At 36.2% G+C, this 12,843-nt stretch overlaps 1 protein-coding gene and 1 pseudogene across 3 annotated transcripts in view; both read left to right on the top strand.

Annotated features, from left to right (window-relative positions):
* Nucleotides 1-12,843, top strand: part of TTC28 (tetratricopeptide repeat domain 28) — an 896,291-nt gene that overhangs the window by 552,385 nt on the left and 331,063 nt on the right. The window lies entirely within an intron of this gene.
* The window catches only part of LOC143684055 (double homeobox protein B-like), a 29,059-nt pseudogene extending 16,216 nt beyond the window's left edge, over nt 1-12,843 (top strand).

The raw sequence follows: 12,843 nt of genomic DNA, 5'->3' as shown, positions 1-12,843 counted from the left end.
AAGAGGAAATACAAATGGGTCAAAAAGATGCGCTTCCTTTGAGAAAATGCAAATAAAAACTACAATGAGCTATCATCTCATACCTACTATAAAAAATAGAAAATTAAAAGTGCCGGAGAGGATGTGGAGAAAGAGATACATTTATTCCTGTTGGTGGAAATGTAGAATGGTGCAGCCACTCTGGAGGGCATTTTAGTGGTTCCTCAGGAAGCTAAGTTTACAATTGCCATATGATCAAACACCCTCATTACTAGGTATACATTTAGAGGAACTGAAGGCAAGGACGCAAACAGACATTTTGTACACCAATGCTTATAGTGACATTTTCACAATTGTCAAGAGATGAAACAGCCCAAGTGCCCTTCAATGGACAAATGAATAAACAAACTGTGGTATATACCTACGATGAAATATTATGCAACGGTAAGACAGAATTAAGTGATGAAGCATGCAACAGCTTGGATGAACCTTGAGGACATTATTTTGAATGAAATTAGCCAGAAACAAAAGGATATATATTGTATGGTCTCACTAATATGAACTGACATTAATGAGTGAACTTTGAGAGTTAAAGTTGAAAACATAGGTTTTCAGGAGATAGAAAGAATGCAAAGATTATGCATTTGATGTTGAAGGAGTACAGAATGTGCAATAGTATTGATTGCATAGATCTAGACAGGATAGCACAATACTCTGTAATGGTAACATAATATTAAAGTACACTGTACAATGATGAGTGTGAGTATGGTTGAAAGAGGGAGGCTAGGGGCATGTATGACAGCAGAAGGAAAGAGAGAAGATAAAGACTAAGACTGTTTACCTTAGTAAAAACATAAATTGATTAGTGATGGTGATTAGATGTACAAATATAAGAATAGTTTTGGGTGGTGCAATGGTGGTGCAGCGGCAGAATTTTGCCTGCCGTTCCGGAGACCCAGGTTTGATTCCCAGAGCCTACCCGTGCCAAAAAGAAAAAAGTGGTGAGAATACTTTTACATGAGGGAGAACAAATGAATGATGTTGAAAATGGGATGGTATATGAAAAAAATACAATCAAGGCAAACTAGAGTCTAAGTTAACAGCAATACTGTAATATGCTTTCAGTAAAAGTAACAAAGGTAATATACCAAAGCTAAATGTCAATAAGAGAGGGGTGTGAGGGAGGGTTATGGGATTCTTGGTGTTGGTGGTGTTGTTTTCCTTTTTGTTTTGTTTTATCTTTTATTAGTATTATTATTTTTATTGTTTTGTTTTCTTCCTCTTTCTTTGCTGAGGTAATGGGGATGTACTCATATCGGTTGAGTTGGTGAATTCATAACTGTGATTATACTAGGAACATTGATTGTTTACTTAGGATGGATTATATGGTATATGAATAAAACTGTTAAATAAACAGAAAGAAGGGTACACGGGTGGTTCAGTGGTAGAATGCTCACCTTCCAAACTGGAGACCTGGGTTCAACTCCCAGACCATGAACCCTGTTCTAATTTGCTAGCTGCTGGGATGCAATATACCAGAAATGAAATGGCTTTTAAAAAGAGGGATTTACTAAATTGCAAGTTTACAGTTCTAAGGCCATGAAAATGTCTCAATTATAGGAAGTCTATAAAAATGTCCAAATTAAGGCACCAACAAGAGGTTACCTTCACTCAAGAAAGGCCAATGAAGTTCACAGTTTCTCTCTCAAGTGAAAAGGCACATGACAAACATGGCAATGTCTGCTAGCTTTCTCTCCAGGCTTCTTGTTTCATGAAGCTTCCCCGGGACATATTCCTTCTTCATCTCCAAAGGTCTCTGGTGACATGGGCTTTCTGCTTCGTGGCTCTTTCAGAAATGCTTGCTTCTTTTAAAGGATTCCAGCAAACTAATCAAGACCCACCTGGAATGGGTGGAGTCACATCTCCCTCCATTCAAAAGTTAATACCCACGGTTGGGTGAGTCACATCTCTGCGAAAATAATCTAATCAAGTTTCCTACATACAGTACTGAATAGGGTTTAAAAGAAATGGCTGTCTCTACAAGATGGATCAGGGTTAAAATATGGCTTTTCTAGGGTACATAATTCTTTCAAACCAGCACTTTCCACCCTCTGGACCCTAAAAAAGATATGTCAGAAAGCCTTTAACCATTTCAGCAACAATACAAATGCAACTTACACTGTTAAAACCAGTACAAACTGTCATCAAAGTCTGTTACTGGCATGGTCTGTTCTATAGCAAAATTTTTCTCTGGCTCTGGCCCTATAAAACACAGAATAAATTATTTGCTGCCAATATACAAAGGAGGAACAGTCATAGGATACATATACATTTCCATAGGGAGAAATTGGAAGGAACACAGGGATCACTGGACCCAAGCAGTTTCAAAAACCTACAGGATAAAGTTCATTAGATTTCAAAGTCTGAGAGTCATTTATCTTTGGAACTTTAGAAAACAGCAGTCCCACCCTTTCCAAGGGCTAATGCAATGGCCCACCTCTCTCCAAAAGCAACCTTGGGGGACACTGGGGAGACCACCTTTTTTTCAGCTCCACCCTTTTCAAGCATTGGGGCTGCACCCACCCAGGCTGTCTGCCATCTCTGGGGCACACGTTCAACCCCTCCATGTGGTGGCAGCTCCCTAATCCCCAAGGAATGTTCTTCACCCTCTCCAAGGCTCCAAGGCCTGAGGTGGCACCACTCTTCCACTGCAACAAGGTGAAAGGCGCACCCTCTGCCTTCGGGGCAAACTCACCCTCTCCAAGCTCTTGGGTGGGTCCACTCTCCTGGTCTGAGTTTTCCTGACTCTAGATTTTAGCTTCTATAGTTCTGCTTTTGAAGTTATTTTTCCTCCAATGTGTCCCTTTTCTGTCCCTCTCAGTCCAGACTGGCAGTGATTCTGTTTATACAGATTCTGCAACACTCTTGTTGACTTTCTATGTAGTAAGCTCGAATCATGCCCATCAGACATAAGGAGTTTCCACAAATCCTTCCTGGATAACTTCATCTCCAATTGTGTCTTTCTGTGTAGTAAGCTCGGATCATGCCCATCAGACAATAGGAGTTTCCACAGATCCTTCCTGGATAACTTCAACTCCAATCCTAGCTTTCTCTGAAATGACTGACTGGTTCCACATCTGGCCAAATCCTCATGTGGGACACCACTCTCTGTGATCTCCCCTCCTAGAAGTCCAGAATTTTCCAGAACTTCAGTTTCGGGTTTCTTTGCATCCAGGAGTTCAGTTCTCAGCTTATCTCTTTCCTGTTGCATTTCACTATAAGCTTCAAGGAGAAACCTGGCTACACTTTCCACATTTAATTTGGAAATCTCTTCTGCTAAATGTCCAAATTCATGGCTTTTAAATCTGCCTTCCAGCCAAAGCCACTAGTCAATTTTGTCAGATTATCTGCCATTTTAAAAGAAGGATCACTTTCCTTCCAGTTTGCAATAACTAGTGCATGATTTCTGTCTAGAGCCCCGTCAGAGGTATCTTTAGAGCCCACATCTCTACTAATAGTCTCTTCAAAGCATTCTAGACCTTCTCTAACAAGCTCTTCACAACTCTTCTAAAAATTTCCTCTTACTCATTTAAAAAGCCATTCTACAAGAGGCTATATGATCCTGCCACCCTGTTATCAGGTATATACTTGGAAGAACTAAAGGCAGATGCATGAGTGGAAATATGCACAGTGGTCTTTACATTGGCAGTATTCACAATTTTCAATGGATGCAGATGGCCTTAAAGTACATCAGCTGATGAACAGAAGGGCAAATTGTAGTATATACATGCAATGGAATATTGAGTGGCTGCAAGAAATGGGATTGTGAGGCATGAAACTAGGTGAATGAACCTTGAGGACAGTATGTTGAGTAAAAGAAGCCAGAAGTGAAAAGACAAACATTATAATGCCTAATCATAATTATGCCTGAGTCACCTCCACAGAGGTGACTTTTGTTGCTCAGATGTGGCCTCTCTCTCGAAGCCAACTCAGCAGGTAAAGTCAGTGCCCTTCCCCTTATGTGGGATGTGACTCCTAGAGCTCTGAAATTTCCATGGAAACGTGGAACATGACTCCCAGGGATAAGCCTGGACCTGTCATTTTGGGATTGAGAAAGCCTACATGACTGAAAGGGAGAAGAGAGAAATGAGGCAAAATAATGTGTCAGTGGCTGAGAGATTTCAAACAGAGTTGAGAGGTTATCCTGGAGGGTATTCTTATGCATTATAAATAGATATCCCTTTTTAGTCAATGGTGTATTGTAGTGGCTGGAGAGAAGTACCTGAAACTGTTGAACTATGTTCCAGTAGCCTTGATTCTTCTTTTTTTCCCCCTTGGAAGGCACCGGGAATCTAACCCAAGTCTCTGACATGGCAGGCAAGAACTCTGCCTGCTGAGCCACTGTGACCTGCCCTTTTTCTTTTTTTTTTTTTTCAGTAGCTTTGATTCTTGAAGATGATTGTATAATGATATAGCTTTTACACTGTGATGGTATAATTGTGAAAACCTTATATCTGATGCTCCTGTTATTCAGGGTGTGGACAGGTGAGTAAAAAAATATGGATAAAAAAGAAATACATAATAAATAACAGGAGGTTAATGGGTAAAATAAATTGATTGAAATACTGGTCGTCAATGAGAGGGATGGGTAAGGGGTAGGGGATGTATGAGTTTTTTCTTTTTATTTCTTTTTCTGGAGTGATACAAATGTTCTAAAAATGATCATGGTGATGAAAACACAACTAAGTAATGATATTGTGAGCCATTGTACACAATGTGTACACCATTGTGTGAGCCATGTACACCATATGTAGACTGTATGTGTAGAAGATTTAATAAAAATATTTTTTAAAAAGTAGAGCTAAAGTCAAAGAACTAACTGCACACCTGGAACTAAAAAAAGAACAGCAAACTAATCCCAAAGCAAGAAAAAGGAAAGAAATAATGAATATTACAGCAGAAATAAATGAAATTGAGAAGAAAAAATAGAATCAACAAAACCAAAAGTTGGGTTTTGAGAAGACCTATAAATTGACAAACCTTTAGCTTGACTGACAAAAAGAGAAGAAGCAAATAAAAAAAAAATCAGAAACGAGACATTTCATAATGTCAGGACATTACCCCTGACACCACAGAAAGAAAGAAGATCGTAAAAGTATTCTATGAACAAATGTGTACCAACAAATTAGCTTATATGAAATGAACAAATTCCTAGAAGCACATAAGCAGCCTACACTGACTCAAGAAGTATGAGATCTCTGGAGACAAAATTACATGTAAATAGTTGGAATCAGTCATCAAAACCTCCTCACAAAGAAAAGCCCAGTAACGGATGGCTTCACAGACGAATACTATGGATCATTCCAAGAAGAATTGATACAGATCCTACTCAAATTCTTTGAAAAAGTTGAACGGAGGGAACATTACCTAACTCATTCTACAAGGCCAACATCACACTAATGCCAAAGCCAAGTAAAGATACTACAAGAAAAGAAAATTACAGACCAATTTCTCTAATGAATATAGATTTATACATCCTCAACAAAATACTTGCAAATCGAATCCAACAGCATATCAAAAGAATTATATGCAATGGTCAAGTGGGTTTTAACTAAATATACAAGGGTCATTCAACATAAGAAAATTAATTAGTGTAATACATCATTTTAACAAAACAAGGTGGAAAAACCACATGGCACTGGCATAAGATATATTGATCTATGGAATTGAATTAAGCGTTAGAAATAGACTCTCATATCTATGGTCAATTGATTTTTTTTTTTTTGCAGAAGTAAGCTTTTTTTATTTGCACACAAAATGATCCTATATGTAGGAAATTCCAAAAAAAAAAAAAAACACAACAAAACTACTAGAGCTAATAAACAAGTTTTGCAACATGGCGGGGTACAAGATCAACACCCCAAAATTAATAATGTTCCTATACTCTAGTAGTGAACAATCTGAACAGGAAATAAGGGGGGAAAATCCATTTACAATAGCAATAAAAACAATCAAATATCTAGGAATAAATTTAACCAAAGATGTAAAAGACTTATACATAGAAAACTACAAAATATTGCTAAAAGAAATTGAAGTGATCTAAATAAATGGAAGGACATTCTGTACTCATTGGTTGGAGGACTAAAGATTGTTATGATGTCATTTCTACCCAAAGTAATTTACAAGTTTACCAGAATCTCAATCAAAATTCCAAAAACCTTCACAGAAATGGAAAATCCAATCATCAAATTTATATGGAAAACTAAGGGGCCTCAGATCTTGAAGAAGGGAGTTGGAGTATTCACACTTCCAGATTTAAAACTTGCTACAGAACTAATGTGGTGAAAACAACATGGGGCTGGTGAGCACAGACTAATAGACCAGTGGAATAAAATTGAGAGTTTGGATATAGAATCTCATGTCTATGGCCAATTGATTTTTTTTGTTTAACATTTTTCCCCCTATTATTTATTTTTATTCCATGTATTTTACTTGTCTGTTGATAAGGTAGATAAAAGGAGCATCAGACACAAGGTTTTCACAGTCACACAGTCACATTGTGAAAGCTATATCATTATACAGTCATCTTCTGGTTACTGGAACACAGTAACCATGTGTTCATGGCTACTGGAACACAGCTCCACATTTTCAGGCAGTTCCCTCCAACCTCTCCACTACATCTTGACTAACAAGATGGTATCTATTTAATGCGTAAGAATAACCTCCAGGATAACCTCTCGACTCTGTTTGGAATCTCTCAGCCATTGACACTGTCTCATTTCACTCTTCCGTCTTTAGGTCAAGAAGGTTTTCTCAGTCCCTTGATGCTGAGTCTCAACTCATTCTAGGATTTCTGTCCCACGTTGCCAGGAAGGTCCACATCCCTGGGAGTCAGGTCCCACGTAGACAGGGGTGGTCAGTTGATTTTTGTTAAGTCTGCCAAGTCCACTTAACTGGGACAGAATAGTCTGTTTAAAGATGGTGTTGGGAGAACTGGATATCCATATCCAAAAGAATGTAAGAGGACCGCCATCTCATGTCATATAGAAAAATGAACTCAAAGTGGATCAAAGGCCTAATTATAAGAGCCAGGACCATAAAACTCCTGTAAGAAAATATAGGGAAGCATCTTCAAGATCTTATGGCAGGCAATGGTTTCTTAGATTTTATACCCAGAGTAGAAGTAATAAAAGGAAAAATAGATAAATGGGACCTCCTCAGAATGAAATACTTTGGTGTTTCAAAGCACTTGGTCAGGAAAGTGAAAAGGCAGTCTACTCAAAGGCAGAAAATATATGGAAACCACATATCCAATATGGGTTTAATAATCTAAAATGTGTAAAGAAATCCTATAGCTCAACAACAAAAAGACAACAACCCAATTAAAAAATAGGCCAATGTCTTGAATAGACATTTCTCCAAGGAGGAAATACAAATGGCTAAAAAGCACATGAAAAGATCATCATCACTACCTATTAGGGAAATGCAAATCAGTACCACAATGAGATATTGTCTCATACATATCAGAGTGACCAGTATTAAAAAAAGCAGAAAACTACAAGTATTTGAGAGGATGTAGAAGATGGGAACACTTATTCACTGCTGGTGAAAATGTGTAAAGTGGTGCAGCCTCTGTGGAAGACAATTTGGGAGTTCCTTAGGAAGCTGTGTATAGAATTGCCATATGATCCAGCAATCCCATACTAAGTATATACCCAGTAGAACTGAAAGCAGGGATGGAAACAGACACTTGCACATCGATATTCATAGCAGCATTATTCACAATTGCCGAAAGATGGAAACAACCCAATTGTCCATCAACTGATGAGTGGATAAACAAAATGTAGTATACACAAACAATAGACTATTTTTCAGCTCTGAGAAGGAATGAAATCCTAATGTATGCAACAATGTGGATGAACCTTGAGGACGTTTTGTTGAGTGAAATTAGCCAGATACAAAAGAACAAATATTGTATGATCTCACTAATATGAATTAAATGCCATAAGGAAACTCATAGAGTTAAAATCTGTAATATAAGTTACCAGGAGATAGAATAAGGGTAGAGAATGGGAAGCTGATGCTTGGTTTGTACAGAATTTTTAATTGGGTTGATTGGAAATGTTTGGAAATGTATGATAGAGGTGATTGAAGCCCATTATTGTGAGTGTAAATAACACCGCTGAATTATGTGTGTGATTGTGGCTGAAACGGGATGTTCAGGGTTGTGTATGTCTGTAGAAGGAAACCTAGAAGATAAAGAGGATAATACATGGGACTGTATAATACAGAAAAACCGGTTGTGGATAATAACTCTGGAATTATTTCAGAGTTATTTTTCAGATTATTTCAGAGTTTGTATTTGTAATAATACAAATATAAGAATGTTCTTTCATGAACTTGAACAAATGTTCTTAACTATTACAAGGTTTTAATAATAGGGTGGTATATAGGAAAATATACCTAACGCAAACTAGGTACTCATTCAGAGTAATGAATATATTCTAAAAATTGAATTTGCTAAAGAGTGCACAACTATGTGATTATATAGAAAATCATTGATGGTACACCTTGGATGGATTGTGTGATATGTAAATAAACCTCAATAAAATTGTTTAAAAATAGGTTCCATTTTTTTTTCAAAAAGCAGTAGAAGCCTAGATAGAAGATTTTGTATTATAACAATAATTATGTATCTTGCCACAGAGAAATAGGTGTTATTTTCCAGCTGTGCAACTTGTTGGGGTTCTTTTCTACTATCATATATTTATCAAAAAGAAACAAGAGAAAAACTTCTATCTATATTCATTGCCGAATAGGTAAAATACACCCATTCTGTTCCATTAACAAAATCAAAAGGACATGGTAGTTTCTTGGACAGTGATTCCAAAATCTGTCCCCTTTAATGTAAAATGTTATAGTACAAAATCACAACTACTAGTTTTCTACCTCTTCCAATCCTGCTTCATAGGAAGAAAATAGTTTAAAGGCATGTTTATGTCCCATGAGATTATGGTTTAGGATTTGTGATTGGCCCTAAACAAAGTGCAGACTACGCTAGTTCCTAATAAATTTTTACCAGTCTTCTACATCTGTTTCTATCTTTTCTCAGAAGCTCTCCTCCAAGGGAACACAACATTAACTGAAAAAATCAGAATTGAGGGAAAACGTTTTTCTGATAAAGGCATAGTTGGTTTATTTGTTGTTATTAGAGAAGAACTTTCGGAGTAGAGAGTTTTGGTCTGAAAATGGACTCTCTGCCTGTACAGCCTGTGTCTCCTTCTGCCCTTTTCCCCTCTTCTTGAGATTTCCTCTGAGAGAAAGCATGTGACCCTGTCATCATAGTTTTTAATGCCAAATATCTAAGTGTCTTTAAAATGCAGCACAACACTTAAAGGCAAATAGAGAAGTACTTTCTTCTGACATTTCCATTACAGCTCCTCTTAGTGTATTCTAGCCATCATACATAAATGTGGCTAGCTAATTTCTTTTTTAAAAAAAATCATGATGCAAACCCATTGAGCTGTCTTTTCATATTTGATGCTCTATCCATTGAACATGCAGCAGAGTTTTTTTCCTTAGAAATGTGATTTGATGTGAGGATATAATAGTCTAGACTAGATTTTTCTAGCGTTTGTCTTTTATTTTAGAGAGATGGCCATTTCATGGGTTTGTGACATACCTATGTATTTCTGAACTAACATCAATTACTGTTATTGCTAGTAATCTAAATCTAAACTGAAAAAAAATGTTAAATTGCCACCATTACTGCACTTATAAATTGTTTTATATAGAAGTAAAAATTGTTACCAGATTTTGCATGCACTGTTTATTTTTGTATCTTAAAAATTTTAGTAAATCCATTTTTATTCATTCATTTAATAGTTAATGAACACTTACCATGAGTTAGGAACAGTATGTGAAGACTTATATGTAAAAATAAACAATATTCAATCCCTGCCCTTGAAAAGCTCATAGTCCAAAGAGAAAGGCAGATGGATAAACAGGGAAATTATAGAAAATGCCACATATCCTGTGTTAGCAGTATTAGTAAAATGATGAGGGATGGACATATAAATTGTCATGTTTTTCCTTTTTAAAGTAAACATTATTTCATAACTTATGTCTGTATTTCTACAGTCTTTATGCTAGTGCCATCAATAGATGGCTTGGTAATAATCTACTATGCCAGAGTTGAACTGTTTTCCTATTTTGGGATACAAAAGCTGCATCAAAATTTTTGCTGCTTTAAATATGGCAACTTTACCCATCTTTGTATGGAGGATTTTATTCATATATTGAATCATTTTCCTTAAATTAAATCCCCAATAGTGATACTGCAAGGTCAAGGGTATGATCATTTTTATTGTGTCTATTTTTATACTCCTTAGGATTTAAAGTGTTTTTTTGTCTAAGCATAGACTCAGGGCAATATCAGAATCAATTTACAAGCTAAGTGCTTTATACTTCTTACCAAGGAGTTTGTTTTTAACAAATATGCAGCATTTTCTTTTTGTTCAAACCTCAGATATAGAGGATTTTAATTAATCTTTTGACTTATGACACACTTATATCAGTCTGGTCAAGACCCCTTTTCTTTAATTTTTTTTTGTGTGTGCTGTATGGCAAGGTCACATTTCATTATTTCTCCATGTGAGTATCCTGTTATTGCAGTACCATTTGTTGAATTTTTGTTTGTTTGTTTTTTTGGAAGTCATGGACTGGGAATTGAACCCAGGTTTCCCGCATGGCAGGCAAGAATTCTACCACTGAACTACCCTTGCAGTCTGCTGTTTAATTAATTTTTAATTTATTTTTACCCCTAGTCCCTGCTCCTCTCCTCATCTTCCCATACCAAATGCATTTTATGTTAAATCATTTTGTTTTGCAGGTGTTCTGATAAAATGTTGTTGTTTTGTGTATAGATATTTTAAATTTAAGTAACATTGTGCATATATATCTTTTTATGTCTTCCTTTCTTTAAAACACAGTCTTTAAGATCCGTCCATGTTGCTATTCTTTGCCCATTTGTACCTGGTCCATTGCTTCTAAAGAACAGTTAGTTGCATGATAGTCCACGATACCTGTGCATCTACCACATTTTACCACCTAACTCCCACAGTAATGAACAACCGGATTGTCTCTGGCTTCCCACCACAACAGTACTTCGAAGATCACTTTTATAATTGTCTCTTGTGTGAGAATTTTGGGGGGATGTATACTCAGAGATGGAAGTATGAGATGATAGGATATGTATGCATTTGATTTAACCAAATACTGCCAGATTTCTCTCTGAAGTAGTTGCATCAATCTATGCTTCCATCAACCAACAGTGCATTAGGGTTCCTATATTCCATATTCTCAGCACTTGGCATTCTTCACCTTTCTAATTTCTGTTGGCCTAAAAAATATAACATATTTCTTCATTGTTCTTTAATTTGCATTTCCTTTATTACTAATTAATTTGAGCATATATTTAAAAGTTTGTTAGTCTTTGAGTTTCCTCCTGTATAAATTATTACCCACTGATTTATTGGAGTTGACATCCTGTTGATTTATGTACATTTCTCATATGCTCTAAAGTTCAGGACACTTGGCCAATTATAGATATTGCAGAAGTCTTCTCTTATTCCTTTCCATGTGGAATTCTTCAATTACTTGGACATTTTATTTGTGTTTTACCCTTATTTCATAAAAGTGAGTAGGAAATTGAAGGATAAAAGTCCTAACACTAGCAAAAAGATATGTAAGTCTTATAAACTAATACAATTGAAATAAAGGTGGCAAGTTATTTTACATGCCCCAAACAGTACATCTTTAGCCTCAACTTAAATGTTTCTTTGACTTCTGGTAAACAGCAGAGGGGAAGAAACAAGTCTGAAGAATATATGCCAAATACTGAAAATATATTTTCGAAGATCTTCTAATAGGTTGGATGTAATTGTAGAAAGAAAACTTCCTTTATAACATGACACTCCATTATGTTTGACTTGTGCACATTCAACAAATAAAGGTGGAAGACAGGAATACTTAGAGTGTGGTGGACAAGTGTTTTATTCTTTGGTGGGAAAACTGGATATTTTACTCAATTATTTTAAAAAATGTATTGTGAAAAATATATATAGCCTAAAATTAGCCATTTTAATCATTTTTAAGTGTACAATTCAGTGATATTAATTACATTCACAGTGCAGTACAACCTTTGCCACCATTTCTAAAACTTTTTCAGCACCCCATACAGAAACTCTGTACCCACTAAACAACAACTTCCCATTCTCCCCGACCCAGCCCCTGGCAACCTCTAATCTACTTTCTGTCTCTATGGATTTGTCTATTCCAGATATTTCATATAAATTGAATCATACAATTTTGGCCCTTTTGTGTTTGGCTTATTTTACTTAGCATAATGTTTTCAAAATTCATCCATGTTATAGAACATATCAGAACTTCATTCCTTTTTAAGGCTGAAATTATTCCTTTATATGCACATGCCACATTTTGTTTATTCATTGGTTGGTGGGCACTTGGGTTATTTCTACCTTTTGGCCAAGACTGCTATAAAAATTGGTGTGCAAATATCTGAATCTCTGTTTTCAGTTCTTTCAGGTGAATGCCAAAGAGTAGAATGATTGGGTCATATGCTCAATGATTTTTCATTAGTATGGAGAAAGAAAGGATTTCTATAGGGACTATGATGATAAAAATCAACTAAGATCACCTTGTTATTCAAGATGTAATGGAGAGGCTGGAGGGAACTGCCTGAAAATGTAGAGCTGTGTTCCAGTAGCCACGTTTCTTGAGGATGATCAAATAATGATATAGCTTTCACAATGTGACTGTGTGATTGTGAAAACTTTGTGTCTG

This window comes from Tamandua tetradactyla, chromosome 5, assembly GCF_023851605.1.
Source record: "Tamandua tetradactyla isolate mTamTet1 chromosome 5, mTamTet1.pri, whole genome shotgun sequence".
NCBI lineage: Eukaryota > Metazoa > Chordata > Mammalia > Pilosa > Myrmecophagidae > Tamandua > Tamandua tetradactyla.
Note: the sequence above shows the minus strand (reverse complement) of the source record. Positions and strands in the feature narration are given on the sequence as shown.